The sequence below is a fragment of the Mobula hypostoma genome, chromosome 9, assembly GCF_963921235.1.
Source record: "Mobula hypostoma chromosome 9, sMobHyp1.1, whole genome shotgun sequence".
Taxonomy (NCBI): Eukaryota; Metazoa; Chordata; class Chondrichthyes; order Myliobatiformes; family Myliobatidae; genus Mobula; species Mobula hypostoma.
In genome coordinates, this window is record NC_086105.1 from 116,401,249 (window position 1) to 116,417,825 (window position 16,577).

The 16,577-nt window shown below is 41.6% G+C and overlaps 2 protein-coding genes across 5 annotated transcripts in view; one reads left to right on the forward strand and one right to left on the reverse strand.

Moving 5' to 3' along the window:
• LOC134351987 (uncharacterized protein C7orf50 homolog) overlaps positions 1-16,577 on the forward strand; it is a 440,201-nt gene that overhangs the window by 315,479 nt on the left and 108,145 nt on the right. The gene's annotated exons all lie outside the window — the stretch shown is intronic.
• The window catches only part of gpr146 (G protein-coupled receptor 146), a 125,937-nt gene that overhangs the window by 47,928 nt on the left and 61,432 nt on the right, over positions 1-16,577 (reverse strand). Inside the window, exon 2 of one of the 4 annotated variants that reach the window (XM_063058981.1) lies at positions 8,154-8,343. The exons of the other annotated variants lie outside the window; for them this stretch is intronic. The gene's annotated coding sequence lies outside the window, so the exon portion shown is untranslated. The remainder of the gene's footprint in view (positions 1-8,153; positions 8,344-16,577) is intronic. 4 annotated transcript variants of the gene reach the window in all.

The following is a 16,577-nucleotide window of genomic DNA, read 5'->3' on the forward strand; positions in this document are numbered from 1 at the left end:
GAAATCACTGTAATGGAGCATCAAGAGATGACCGTGATTTGTGGTCCTGGGGCCAAAGAAACAGAGCAAGTTTATTTTGTTGAGAGTTATTTCTGTGGCATTGGGATTTATGATAAGATATTATTCTGCACTCTTGGTAGCTGGTCCAAGTCCACAATTACTACATTAGATTATGTTAAATAATTGCAGACTATAAGCATTCTTGCAGTCAGTAGCTTTGAATTGTATTTGCATATCCTGGATTTTAGTAATGTTATAGCAAATAAGAATTATTTTGGATTAGCCGTTTAGTCCTTCATGCAAGATAACAACTGAAACAAGAAGAAAAGAGTCATAGAAATGATAGTTTATCACAGCATAATGAGGTAACTTAATTCTTTGGGAGCACAATGCTGTATTTTAGGGAAGAAATTCCAGGGGGAGGGTTCAGGCAGTCATAAAAGAAACTGAAAAGTAGGGATTTTGAGTTTTGGACTTGGAGAGGGAAAGTAGTAGGTAATCATTATGTGACTGAACCTTTTATTAATTGATCATGCATCCTTTATACTGATACTGTCAGATGGTTGACCATAACCACAACTGTTTTTGGCTGTAGTATGAATGTGGCTCATAGGTAGTACTCTTGTCTCTAAGTAAGAAGGTTGTGGGTTCAAATCCCATTCCAGGCATATAATCACAAAATCTTGGCTGACACTCCCAGCTCAATTCTGCATAATGCTGTGGTTTTGGAGTTGTAGTCTTTGGAATGAAATTTTATATTTCCTCATAGATGAATGAGAAAGATCCCACAAACAGCAAAAAGAGAGTAATTATACTGGACGGAGCCCCTTATGTCAACATTTTGAAATTAGACTGTCCGGTCATTTTCACATTGCTGCTTTGGGATTTTTTATGTGCAAGTTGATTGTTGTGTTTCTTAATTAAAAAACTCTTCGAGCTTCAAAAGTTCTTCATTGGCTAAAATCTGGAGATGATAAAAAAAGCTATACAAATACTTTTCAATATACATTTTGGTATCTTCGTGCTTGGTTTCTTGTGCACTGTCTTTCAATGCGAATGTACAAGATAAATGGTAAAGTAGAGCATTTTTTAAATGGCAAGAGATTGGGTAATGCTAATATTCTTATAGACAAGCTATTTGCAGGAGCTGCAAGTAATTAGAAAGGCAAATGGCACGTTGGCCTGTATTACAAGAGATCTGGAATTCAGGACTAAAGATGTATTACTGCAATTATACAGGGCAACGTGTGGACAGTTTTGGTGTTCTTACTGAAAAAGGATAAAGTAGAAGGAATACATGATATGTAGCAGTGTGTGATATATGTACTATGTTTTGCACCTTCGTCACTGCGGAACGTTGTTCATTTTGCTGTGTACATGTTGAATGACAATAAACTTCAACTTAAACTTGTGCAGTGAAAATTCAAAATACTGGTTCTAGGATGATGTGTTTGTCAAACGAGGAGCGATCAAAGAGACAAAGTGTCTACTAGAGTTTAGAAAAAAGAATAAAACCTCATTGAAACTTCCAGAAATCTGACAGAATTCAACAGGGATGAAATCAAGAACCGGGGCAGATACTTAGGATAATGAGTAGGCCTTTTGGGATTGAGATCAGGAGAGTGGTGAAAACTTTGGAATTCTCTATTGTGGAGGGATGTGGAAACTCAGTCATTAAGTTTTCAGAACAGAGGTCAGGATATAAAAGGATTCAGGAATGATGCTGCAAAATAGCGAAGAGATATAAATTCATTCATGGTTGTGATGAATGACAGAGCAGGTATGAAGGACCAAACAGCTTTTACTCCTTGTCCTACTTTTCATCTTCTAAATGACATCTCTGACCCACACTTCCTAATCCTGCAAATACAACTGGTACCAATTTCTTGTATGTTTTCTAAATTTTGTGAGTCCATATTTTTTAACGCATTGCTTCCTCCGGACATGAGTGTAAGAAAACGTTATGCTTATGCATGATCCGAATTAAACCAAGATTATCATCAGCCATGACTTTATTTCTTTGTGCCCCAATCAATAGCTTTACATTTTTTTTAAGAAACCTCTGCTCCTCTTTTTCTGCCTCTTGCAAATCCTTGGTTTTCACTGCTCGTCACTCGCCTTCAACTGCCTTGGCTCTATATTCTGGAAATGGTTTCCTGAATTTCTGTTGTTTCTTAATATCTGTTTCTTGGACAGGCAGTTTGATTGTATTTGATGCCATGTTTTCTTGTTAATGTTCCTATGATGCTTCAAATACACTCAATGCCCCTATCCACCTCAAGGTGGAACATGCTCTATGTTCCGAGATCTCTGCTGCACACTATTTGAGTTGTCGTTGCCTTCCTGTCAACTCGAACCAGTCGGGCCATTCTCCTCTCATTAACGAGGTGTTTTTGCCCACAGAATGCTGCTCTCTCAATGTTTTATGTTTTTTGCAGCATTCTCTGTAAACTTTAGAAACTGTTGAGTGTGAAAACTCCAGGAGATCAGCAGTACCTGAGTTACTCAAAACACCCCACCTGGCACCAGCAATCATTCCACGGTCAAAGTCACTTAGATCACATTGCTTCTCAATTCTGATGTTTGTCCTGAACAACAACTGAACCTCTTGACCATATCTGTATGCTCTTATGCATTGAGTTGCTGCTTCATGATCAGCTGATTAGATATTTGCATTAACAAGCAAGTGCACACATGTATCAAATGAAGTGGCCACTGAGAGTACTGTTTTAATGAAATTAAATATGTTTATAGAATTATGAGAGGCATAAATAAGGTAGACAGAATCTTCTTTTTCCCTGAGTAGAAATGTCAAATATTAGAGGTCATAGCTTTAAAATGAAAGGGAGGAATTTTAAGAGTCTACCAGAGTGGTAGATGTGTGGAACGTGCTGCCAGTGGTGGTGGTGAAAGGAAATAGAGTAGTGGTGTTTAAGAAACTTTTAATTTGCAATCATGTTTGGCACAGTCATTATGGACTGAAGAGTTGTTCCTTTGCTGTACTATTTTATGTTTTTTTTTGTTGTTTATTATAATAACTAATTATAAACTACACAGTCTACTATAAATGGGTATAAAACATGGCTGAAAGCCTTAGCTTTAACATTAAGCAGATGAGGCGCAACACTGCCATTTGGATGTGAATAGCTATAAAAACCATTTTGAAGTTGAAATAACTGGCTCAGTAATATAACTGAGTCCATGCATCCTGCTATTTCTGGTATCACCCTGAATAATTTTACAAAATATTCAGTAGTGGTGTTAGATTTCAAACATGGGAATGATACATGCCACAAAGTACAAAGTGATTTTGTTCTTTTTCCTGTTAGAGCAGTAAGATCACAGTTCTGTTTTTCCCTTGAATTCTTAATCCTTGCAAGATATACTTGTTGGCATATTGGTTCCACTAAAATAAGACTGGCATTTACGACACAAGGCTCAGAGCAGCGCAATATGCAAACCAGCCAGAGTAAAATAATTTATCAGCTCAAAAGCTGTGAGTTCAACATTGCAAGAACTAACGACATCATTCATTGCTGAGTAGTTGCTGTTGCCCAGATTTTGAAAGGCAGCTGACAGCAAAGTTCTCCAACTAACAAAGTAATGCTGAGAGAATACCAGGGAGATGCAAAGAAGATTGAGGGAGATGCAGAGCAGTTTGGTGAGGGAATACTGGAGCTAAGAGCTGAAGGGAACTCTTATATGCTAAAGATCTTCTCAATCTGCCTCGTCACGGCCCTTGTACTTTATATGTCTACCTGCACCTCACTTTCTCTGTAAATGTAATACAATATTCTGCATTCAGTTTCTTCATCCCCTCCCCTACGAGTCATCAGTGCTAACCAATACTGTGCCTCAGAGAACAGTACAACTCGGGCCTCTCAGGCTCGGGTCTGACTGATATAACCAAACAGGCTCGCTTTCTCTCATCCAAGTTACCAGTCTTGTGAATCTTTACTGCACTCCCTGTCTTAGTCCTAACTGTAGATAACTGAAGTGGGATAGACTTGGGCACTTTTAAGAAGGTGAGAGTAAAAGATTGTCCTTAGCAGGTTCTAATCTGATACCTCCTCATTAGGCTTAGTGATGCATTTTGTTTAAAAATTAGCTTTTGAAGGGTATTTAATTACTGTATGTTAAAACCCTTTTATAAATACAAAGTATTCTGGGAATTGCAAGCGTTCATCTTCTAGGTGCTATAATGAAAGTTGGGCATGCATTTGGTGACGTGCCTTTTGGGCTGGTTGATAATATCCTCTCCAGGGATGAAGCAAAGGAATATATAAACTGCTTGTGACATCCAAGTGATTCTCATGGGACTGAGTATGAAATATTTAAACACACACAATATAAAGCGAATGATCTGCAGTATGAAAAGTTCACTGAATCTTTAAACCATTTACCCATGCTGGTACACTACGTACATTTTCCATAGGGTTACTTGCATGAGTAAAAGCAAGCCCATTTAGCTATATCTGTCAGACCCAAGGTTGTTTTCCAGTCTAAATGTTCAAAATAGAATCATTTTCTTTGCAAATGAAATACTGAGGCGCATCCTAATAAGAAGTTTACAAGGTTATGAAAGAACTTCAGTGGGATAAACGCAGGAGATAAAGCGAGGTATTCAAGATACAGTACATTTCTTTGCCCCAAGAGTCATTGGAATAAGTGGATTAACTCATGGAAAAGCTGGGATAAGTAGATTCATTCAGGAAAAGACAATTAAACACAAAAGGAAGGAAGGAATGGAAAGATATGATGATGGGCTTGTATGAAAACTGGAGTGGTTGTCATGTGAATAGGAATAGCAGCCAGAACCTATTTCTATGGCAAACATACAGTCGGCCCTCCTTATCCGCGACGGATTGGTTCCGGGACCCCTCACGGATACCAAAAAACGCGGATGCTCAAGTCCCTTATTCAACCTGTCTCAATGAGGTGGGCATTAGGACCCAGCTGCAGAGCTCTGAATCCGCAGTGTTTCTGTTCACGAAAATAATCACAATCACGATTTAAAATGAAGTGGAAATAATAAAGCGATCAGAAAGAGGTGGAACGCCATTGGTCATTGGAAAAGTGTTAGGTTACAGTCGGTCAACGATCGGAACAATTTTGAAGGATAAAATGAGAAAGGCCCTGCCCGATTAAAGCTAGAATTATTCCTAAGCAATGCAGTGGTTTAATTATTGGGTTTTGGGGTTTTGGGTTTTTGATCCTCCACATCAACCCGGCAGGGATGGAGAGCGTGCTCGGGAGCGATCTATCACTGGATCGAACTCGGGAACTTCTGTTCCCGAGCCCGGCGCTAAAACATGCATTTCGTAAGTATTTTATATGCATAGAAAGGTAAAATATATACTATATACTAAGACAAACGTTTGACTAACTGACGCTAAATAATACTGGAAATACCTGTTCCGACTTATTTAGTAAGAGAACTTACGTTTTTTTCAATCCCGATCCACGATAACCTATGCACATCCTCCCGTGTACTTTAAATCATCTCTAGATTACTTATAATACCTAATACAATGTAAATGCTATGTAAATAGTTGTAATACTGCGTTGTTTAGGGAATAATGACAAGGAAAAAAAGTCTGTACATGTTCGAACAACAAGTGCTGGAAGAGCATTTCCGAGTTTTCTCGATTCGCGGTTGGTTGAATTGGCGCATGCGGAATTCGCGGATAAGGAGGGCCGACTGTACTTTGTACATTTGTAGGTTTAAAACCTTGATGCTTTGGATTTGGGTTCACCTAAAAGCCATGATTTCAAGGTTGAATTCTAGCTGCAATAATTTCATTTTTATAATCCAGGTTTTAAAAGGATTCAACTTCAAATTAACATTTAGAATTCCTACCTGTGACTGATGCTAGGACTCCGAATAAAATAACATGTATATACTCAAGAAGTTCTGCAGATACTGGAAATCTTGGAACAATGTACATAAAATGCTGGAGGAACTCAGCAAGTCAGCCAGCATCTATGGAGGGGAATAAATAGCAGATGTTTCGGGCCGAGATCCTTGCATCAGGACTGCATATCTTTACACAGCCTTCAGTGCTGCCTGTGTGGAATATGCATGTTGTCCACATTAATGCATGGGTTTCCTTTGGCTTCCTCTCACTTCCCAGAGATAAACTTGTTTGGTAGGGTAATTGGTTGCTTAGAATAAATAAATGGCAACAAAAAGATTAAGAGAGAGTCGGTGGGTGTGTATGAGGATTTATTCCTCTTTCCACTGAAGGATCAACTGATGAGATGTAAATGAACCTTAGAAACCATAGAAACTCAAATTTCTAGGCCGTTTTTCAGGAGCAATGATTTTCTAATTCACATATCTCACCAAATACAAGTACAATTTCCAATATTTAAAAAAACAGGAACATGAGCAGGAAGGATTTTGATTGAATATACACCTGGTACAGGCTAATGTGACTACTGGGCCTAGTTACGCATCTTGGTCAGCAAGGAGAGGTTGGACTGACGGGCCTGCTTCCATGATGTATAACACTTTGACCTTAGGTAGAGACTGGACTCAAAGCCTCCAACTGTTATTTTTACCCTCATTTATAGCTGCACAGACTATTCAATGTGGGAAATGCAACTGAAGGATATTGATCTAGCTTTTTGCCATAAAACGATGTCATAGACCTTGAAGAAAACAGTCTACAAAGATCTAGTAATCTCTGTGGGAATATCTTCTCCCTTTTCCCTGTCAGTAGAATGGAATCCATGGGGCCCAGCAACTGCTGTGTCAAGAAGAGGCAATCAGAGAATTTTCATATTCAACACATCAAGGAAAAGCACCACGTTTAACTTTTTAAAACGTTTTTCAATGTGTGGATCAAAGTTTGGTATATATATTCCTTAACAAGGTCAAAACTACGACATCATAAATATTCACTTATAGTTTAGAAAGCTGATTATATTATAATCTATTGAATTTGATCATCTGGGTTGAGTACCAAAGGATGTAGGCTCAATTCTTCCATGGGAGGATGGCACTGAAAATCAGGGGTGAGTTCTAGCGGTGGGATGGAAAACAATTAAAAATTACTAATTAAACACTTACTTTTAACCAGTCCAGTTGCCTGTCATCAGGCCTGTTTAATAGCAACTAGTTTGGCCATCATCATTGAAGTTAAAAAAAATAGCTCTAAACCATCTAAGATTTTACTGGTTAACTAATCTTTGTCACTTTAATTAGGATAAAATGGAAGAATTATTTTCCAGTTCTTTTGACCAGTAAATACTTCGTTTTGTACAGTCCAAATCCCTCTACCATCAATGAACCGTTGCAGCAGTGTGTACTATCTACAAGATGCACTGTAACAACACACCAAAGTTCCTAAGGCAGTACCTTCCAGACCCACAACCACTACCATCTCAAAGGAGGAGAACAGCAGAGACCTGGGAACACCACCATTTGAAAATCCCCTTCCAAGTCACTCACCGTCCTGACTTGGAAACATATCACCGTTCCTTCATTGTCACTGGGTCAAAATCATGGAATTCCCTCCCTAACAGCACTGTGGGTGAACCTACACCTCAGGGACGGCAGTGGTTCAAGAAGGCAGCTCATCACCACCTTCTCAAGGGCAACTAGGGATGGGCAATAAATGCTGGCTTAGCTGGCAACGCCCACATCCCATAAATGAATAAATTTTTTAAAATTGCTGAATTTCTTTTTCTATCTGCAAATTGAAGTATTAGCTGGGTTAAGATTGTCTTTTTTTCCAGAAATGTTGTTATTTGATTCTATGTTGATATATTTAGACTTGGATTTAGATCCAAGTTTATTTATCATATGTACATTGAAAGATACATGTGTCACTTGCCTTCACAACCAACACAACTGAAGGATATGCCCAGGGCAACTCACAAGTGCCACCGAGCATTCTGGCACCAACATAGCGTGTCCACAATGATCGGCAGAACAATACAAGTAACAAGAGCAACAAAACAGCAAAGCAAATCATGCTTTTTATCTTGTCTCCCACCCACCCACTCACACACATACAGGCTTCCAACCCTGGGACAAGCTGCCAGCAGTGGCCTTGGCCTGGACACGCAGACATCAGCTCTCCAACTTCCGGCCATGCTTGACCACGGTTAGAACACTTGCTTCTGAGACAAATTCAAGCTCGTACCTCAGACAGGGATGCGCAATCTATTCCATCAAGCGCTGCCAAAAGAATGCTGTATTTTTGGAGGTGCCTTCTTTTGGATGTGATGCGTTACTGAGGCTCCAGAGGTTTGTTCTTTCTGTGACTGTAGAACATCCTGTGGTGATATTTTGAAGAAAGAAAAGCAAGTTCTTATGTCCTGGCCAAAGTTGATCTGGTAATCGAAATCGTAAAAATAGATGGTCACCATCATTGCTATTCATGGAGTTTGTGAGCGTACAAATTCGGCTGAACACATTTGTGTCCATAAGACCAATTATTACAAAAAGAAATACTTATTTGTGAAAATTTTGGGAGTTTTTGGAAGACATTTTATAAATTCTGTTTCAAGGTGTGTACATAATTTCCATATCATCAGCACCAGTAGAACGATACAACCCCAATCCTATTTAAGCTGTGGTATTAGTACAATACAGTGAAGTAAACCCATTGCCTCCACAGTTACTGAACCTCCAGTGGGAAAACTAAACACTTCCCAATTCTCACATGAACAAACTCCTGTGCTCCCTCCCCCAGCCCTATTTCTCCCGTAGACTCACCCCCTGTTCTCCACCAATCTCCAATACTCCTTAATGCAGACATCCCAACCTGCAAAAACTCATTTCAGGGAGGTAGCACCCCCGCCCCCCGCAACCCCATACCCACCCCCGTCGACCTCCAAGGGTGTAAGTAATACTTTGTTTAGTGATTTTGTCTAATCTGTAAACCAAGTTGGGTATATGCAGCAAATGTGACATTAAAGTATGTACTTATATTAATTATCATGTTTATTCTATTATAACTTTAAGCAAGGCTACAGGGAGTTTGGCCTCATCATGTAGGACATCAATAGTGTAGCTCCTGGGCAGCTAGCCAGCTAGTTTAAATCAGGGGTCCCCAACCTTTTTTGCACCGCGGACCGGTTTAATATTGACAATATTCTTGCGGACCGGCCAACTCGGGGTGGGGGGGGGGAGGCGTGTTAAACGCGACCGGAATATAGGCAATATGTCAACTATAAGTCACTTGTAAGTGGCTAATACACTCAATTTTGTTTCTAAAGGGGTTTATCTAATGAATTTAATATTAAACACACAGCGCATATTTTCCTCGCATGAATGTAGCGATAAGTCAATTATAACAGTGGTCCCAAACCTCCGAGCCGCGAAGAATGCAGCGGTACAGCGGTAGCCAGAATGCACCCAGCACATCATTAAGAAAAAAGCCGAAATAAACAAGCTAATTGATTAAGTGCTGCCTGGCACGTAAATGCCGGCCCAGATCAGAGGCGACGCATGCCTGGCCTGCTGCGTTCACCAGCAACTTTGATGTGTGTTGCTTGAATTTCCAGCATCTGCAGAATTCCTGTTGTTAGCTTGTTTATTTCGGCTTTTTTCTTAAAGATGTGCTGTGTGCGTTCCGGCCACCGCTGCATTCTTCGCGGCCCGGAGGCTGGGAACCACTGAATTATAAGTCACTTATAAGTCAATAGCATCATAACATTTTAAGTAACGTTTGAATATTAAACACATGACGCATATTTTCCTCGTATGAACATATAAAATCATTGCAACACACCAATATCGCTGAATCAGTGGGAGCCCTGGGCTTGTTTTCCTGCAACAAGACGGTCCTATCGAGGGGTGATGGGAGACAGCGATACTCGAAGGGGGTTCCTTATGTCCAGTCTATTCCGCAATTTAGTTTTCGATGCACTCATCGCAGAAAACTCCGCTACGCAGAGATATGTTGGAAATGGAAGCAACGTTTTCAGTGCTTTCGTGGCTATCTCAGGATATTCAGCCTTGACTTTGATCCAGAATGCCGGCAGAGATGTTATGTCAAACATACTTTTCAGCCCGCCGTCATTTGCAAGCTCGAGGAGTTGATCTTTTCCCCGCGCTGACATGGATAATTCACTGGGGACATTCACAAATGGGTCATGGATCCATTCCTTTGCACGTCTTGGGTCACTGATGACCTTGCATGTATTAAAATTCAACAGTGCATGACAGGGAATGAGGAAAGGTGCAGCTGACTCATATCGTTTCATATCGCCAAATCATATTGTTTCCTCGCAGCCCGGTGGATGGGGACCAGTCTTAGCACGAGGAGAGACCAATCAGGATGCTCCCTCTCGTTCTCCCTCTCCTGCTCAAAAAAATCTATTTCCGGGATATTGTATATAATTTCCGGGCGTCAGGGAGCCACTATCGATATGCGGAAGACTCCCGGAAGTTCCGGGAGAGGTGAGATGTCTGTTAATGTCTAATCTGCCAAGGGTCACACAAGACTTCCTTCATCAGGAGAACATGAAGGATAAATTACAATGTATTTTCAGTTTTGCTCAAAGGCCTGAGCATTGCTGGTAATGACACTGGACCCATGATCCAAGGAGCAGTTGGTATGTCACACACTGATTATAAACTGCACCGAGTGTCTGCACTGCTTTTTTTAAGTTAGTATATTTTGTTACAAATACATTGTTTCAGGAAATTTTGCAAGGCTTCATCCTAATGCTAATTAATATAAAATGTCTCAGATTCTTCATATTATCCAACTTTCATTTAATTGGATTATAACCCTGTTTTTTTTTAACCAAAATTTGCCAATTCCTAATTAACTAGCCTAATTAAGCCTATATTCCATCATATACTTTTACTTTTGTTGTTGGAATTATTTGTTGTCTGACTTACCGGAAAGTAATTTGATGATTATCTTAAATTGATTTATTACTAGATTAAGACTAGCACAGTACAATGGGCTGAATGGCCTGTCCAGTGCAGTACTGTTCTGTGTTCTGTTACTGGACACTGTATCTCCTTTCAGCTATCGCTGCTCTAGTTCAAAGTACATTTACTATCAAAGCATGTCTACATCATACAACCTTGAGATTCATCTTCTCACAGGCAGTCACAAAACAAAAAAAAATCCCCAAAAGAACCCGTTAATAAAGGACTATCAAACACCCAATGCGCAGAGAGAAAAAAAAACGTGCAAACAATAAAAGTAAGCAAGTAGCATTGAGAATGGAAGTTATACGGAAGACATGAACCCAGGCATCACTGCAGCTGGTGCAGACCACAGCCTCAGTTCATCCCAGAGCCGCATAAGTGTCACGAGACCGCACCCACGAAGTCACCAGAACACTAGTTTGCAAAGACAGATTTATTTTATCAATAATTGGAGCAGTGTCATTGATTGCCCTGCTATCCCTGCGTGCCAATTCTCTGAAGATTCCTGATCTGCATTCTTCAGGTCGTAGTTATTTTTTGCTGAATGAATCGCAAATAGTTCCTTTCCTTACTCCACAGGATAAATCACACAAATTGCCTCACAAGATGGGACCTTCATTTACGAATTAAAATTCCATTTTAGATTACTAGTATTTCTAGTAAGTATTCTGTGCAATGCGATTGTGCAACTGAAGGATTTCTGAGAACGTATTCAGGGCCACACAAGGCAACTTATTTTCCTACTGCAAGCATAATCAGAAACTGGACACACACAGAATAGCCCAATGATTTATATTTGTTCACAGGTGTATTTTGCTTCTAGTTGGCAAGTATATAGGCTGCAAGGAAAAGCACGCAACCAAGCCAGGCAGTTCATCACCTTATTTTGGTCTAGTGCCAAGATGATGGCTTTCTACTGGTAACACCTAGAAATGACCCTTCTGAATGTAAGACATTTCTTGTGGCTGCTTGTTACTCAACTGATAGTTTAATGTATTTGCTTTGTTGCAGATGACATGTTTATCAATGTTTAAAGCAAATTTGAATAAACATTTACAGTATAGTACAGAACTTCCCACCAGATTAGAGTAGCCACCCACCCAGTGTTACTCTGGAATATTGACCATTAATTAAAAGCTGGATGCTTACAGACAGCCAGCGAGTGGAGGGAGTATGAAACTGAAATGGTCAGAGGCAGGAATCATGGTATGAAATGCTCACTTAAATCAAGAAATACCCCTATTTCCATCAGCCCGCACCACATCGGTCCCAATTACTGTGGTGGCTTTTTGAGATATTGAAAGAGTATTAGCAATTGCAGCACTGTGAAAATTATGAAGCAACTGTTTTACGCAGGCAGACCTCTGACATCAGTCAAACAAATACAGCAAAAGCTCTGATTTCAACATTACGTTAATCAAGCAGTTTGGAGCCAATTATATTTATTATCTGATCTGAGTCGTTTCCTGTGACAGTGTCTGTCCTTTCTGTGGTATTTGCAGTCAAGAGTTCAGTTTGTGTTACACAGAGTGCAGAATTCAGTTCTGGTTGAGCATGTTAATGGATAACAGGGCACTGTGGCCTCATCAAAACCTTGGGCTGGTGCCACAGAATGCAGCTTTGTGCTTTTCTGATTACTCTCCGGCATATTTCCAGATACTGGGCTTCCAGTGAGCCAATATAAGTCAAGTTGATCAAATAGTAAATTGGCTGATACAATATGTCTTTATATGGCTCGGTCTTAAATCCGTAGGTCGTTTTACTATATTGGGAGTGAGAAAGGAAAGGTTTGCCTTAAGTGAGATTGTAGTTGCTGATGACATCTCTGCACATTGATATGCTGCCATCTTTAAGCTCTACTGAGACGAGAATAACTTGAAGAATTGGGAGTCAGCTGTCATACACTGTACACTGTACCTTGGGCGAACAGCCCTGGCCCTTTGAGTGACACAACCTAGCAATCCTCTGGAATTTTAATTTGAGTCTAATGATTGGACAATCTACAATGATCAATAAACCTACCAACCGGTACGTTTTTGGTCTGTGGAAGGAAACCAGAGCACCCGGAGGAAACCCACGCGGTCACGAGGAGAACGTACAAACTCTTTACAGTTAGCGGCGGGAACTGAACCCGGATTGCTGGTACTGCAAAGCGTTCAAAGTTCAAAGGTTAATTTATTATCAAAGTATACAACTCTGAAATTATTCTTCTGAGTAGCCATGAAACCAAGAAAGAAAAGAAAGGCAGCACAATTATCAACCCCCAAATGCTCCCTCCCTACACCAAAAAAAAAGAACAAAAACAGAGCAGGCACATCAACCCCCCCAATCCCTGCACAAAAAAAAACGAGAAAGATTGGGTGAAAAACACAGAATATAAATAACTATAAGACTGGAAAAAAGGTCTATAGTCCAAGTCCATATCCAAAACACAGGATACCTGGGTAACATTCTCCGGGCACAGCGGTAGGCTAATCCCCTCTCTGGTAGCAGAGCAAAAGGTAGCCAGCCACTGCTCACCTTCTGCATTCACCTGAATGTTACAATCTCCCTTGTTGCTTTAATCGGCGCACAATGGAAGCTTTAACTGGTGAAATGGAGTCAAACATTGGCTTGCATCCTACCCCACTACGAGGTCCACGCATGCCGTCTCTGCCTTCCAGAATCTTCTCGGAGATTGCAGGGCACTAGAACACCCAAACGATCGTCTCAGCTTGCTCCTGCCCCACCGAACTCGTTTCTGCATACCTCGACACTGTTTTATCACCCCTTGTTCAATCCCTTCCGACCTATGTTCGTGACACTTCTCACGCTCTTAAACTTTTCGATGATTTTAAGTTCCCTGGCCCCCACCGCTTTATTTTCACCATGGATGTCCAGTCCCTATATACTTCCATCCCCCATCAGGAAGGTCTCAAAGCTCTACGCTTCTTTTTGGATTCCAGACCTAATCAGTTCCCCTCTACCACCACTCTGCTCCGTCTAGCAGAATTAGTCCTTACTCTTAATACTTTCTCCTTTTGCTCCTCCCATTTCCTCCAAACTAAAGGTGTAGCTATGGGCACCCGTATGGGTCCTAGCTATGCCTGCCTTTTTGTTGGGTTTGTGGAACAATCTATGTTCCGTGCCTATTCTGGTATCTGTTCCCCACTTTTCCTTCGCTACATCGATGACTGCATTGGCGCTGCTTCCTGCACGCATGCAGAACTCGTTGACTTTATTAACTTTGCCTCCAACTTTCACCCTGCCCTCAAGTTTACCTGGTCCATTTCCGACACCTCCCTCCCCTTTCTAGATCTTTCTGTCTCTGTCTCTGGAGACAGCTTATCCACTGATGTCTACTATAAACCTACTGACTCTCACAGCTATCTGGACTATTCCTCTTCTCACCCTGTCTCTTGCAAAAACGCTATCCCCTTCTCGCAATTCCTCCGTCTCCGCCGCATCTGCTCTCAGGATGAGGCTTTTCATTCTAGGACGAGGGAGATGTCTTCATTTTTTAAAGAAAGGGGCTTCCCTTCCTCCACTATCAACTCTGCTCTTAAACGCATCTCCCCCATTTCACGTACATCTGCTCTCACTCCATCCTCCCACCACCCCACTAGGAATAGGGTTCCCCTGGTCCTCACCTACCACCCCACCAGCCTCCGGGTCCAACATATTATTCTCCGTAACTTCCGCCACCTCCAACGGGATCCCACCACTAAGCACATCTTTCCCTCCCCCCCTCTCTGCATTCCGCAGGGATCGCTCCCTACACAACTCCCTTGTCCATTCGTCCCCCCCATCCCTCCCCACTGATCTCCCTCCTGGCACTTATCCGTGTAAGCGGAACAAGTGCTACACATGCCCTTACACTTCCTCCCTTACCACCATTCAGGGCCCCAAACAGTCCTTCCAGGTGAGGCATCACTTCACCTGTGAGTTGACTGGGGTGATATACTGCGTCCGGTGCTCCCGATGTGGCCTTTTATATATTGGTGAGACCCGACGCAGACTGGGAGACCGCTTTGCTGAACATCTACGCTCTGTCCGCCAGAGAAAGCAGGATCTCCCAGTGGCCACACATTTTAATTCCACATCCCATTCCCATTCTGACATGTCTATCCACGGCCTCCTCTACTGTAAAGATGAAGCCACACTCAGGTTGGAGGAACAACACCTTATATTCCGTATGGGTAGCCTCCAACCCGATGGCATGAACATTGACTTCTCTAACTTCCGCTAGGCCCCACCTCCCCCTCGTACCCCATCTGTTACTCTTTTTTATGCACACATTCTTTCTCTCACTCTCCTTTTTCTCCCTCTGTCCCTCTGAATATACCTCTTGCCCATCCTCTGGGTCCCCCCCCCCCCCGTCTTTCTTCCCGGACCTCCTGTCCCATGATCCTCTCGTATCCCCTTTTGCCTATCACCTGTCCAGCTCTCGGCTCTATCCCTCCCCCTCCTGCCTTCTCCTATCATTTTGCATCTCCCCCTCCCCCTCCAGCTTTCAAATCCCTTACTCACTCTTCCTTCAGTTAGTCCTGACGAAGGGTCTCAGCCTGAAACGTCGACTGTGCCTCTTCCTATAGATGCTGCTTGGCCTGCTGCGTTCACCAGCAACTTTGATGTGTGTTGCTTGAATTTCCAGCATCTGCAGAATTCCTGTTGTTTCCAAACAGCAGATCACAGGCTCCAACAGTTCCAGAATTACATCCAAGACGAAAAACAAATGTAAAAGACATAAAAGAAGCGAAATATACAGTTTTGTGATCTATCCAGGAGATGTCGACCGAAGGAGCATGACTGGGGGTTGCTACCGTGCTGCCCCAAACTACCAAGCAATGGAAGGATTGTTTTTTCCCTTCTAATTTTCTTATCCTTACTATACCTTTTCAAATGTTCTTCAGAGAAATCCACGGTTCTGATGAATAGGCAGTCTGAAGTAGGCTCCTTTGTTAGCTGATGAAGGAGCACTGTAAGCCTGGCTTCAGACCCAAATACTTGAGATTAAAGGGGCAGATGAAGATTACTTCTCCCCAGCACACATCATTCTTCTTTAAAATAAAAAGAGTTACAGTAGCACATTTATGTCTCTTAAGAGTTCAGATTTCTTGTTCCAATTTACTTTGTTTGTGAATTAAATATGTTTAGGCGCATGCAAAGGGAAAGCTGTCATATAAAATGAATACTCACCAATCTTCTGAAAGTTCTTTAACTGAGACCAAGATGCATTTGGTATCAGTTTCAACAGATTTTAGACCATAGAAAATCTACAGCACAATACAGGCCCTTCAGCCCACAAAGTTGTGCCGAACATGTCCCTACCTTAGAAAATACTAGGCTTACCTATAGGCCTCTATTTTACTAAGCTCCACGTAACTATCTAAATGTTTCTTAAAAGACCCTATTATATCTGCCTCCACCACCGTTGCCGGCAGCCCATTCCACGCACCCACGACTCTCTGAGTAAAAAAACTTACACCTGACGTCTCCTCTGTACCTACTCCCCAGCACCTTAAACCTGTGTCCTCTTGTGGCAACCATTTCAGCCCTGGGAAAATTCATCCAAACCCAAACCCAAACTCCCAACAGTGGCCGTATCTGACTGTTGGAGTTTGGATGGGACCGTTTCCCATTGTTTGGGTTTGGATGGGAGTTTATCCCACTATTTGGGTTTGGATGGGACCGT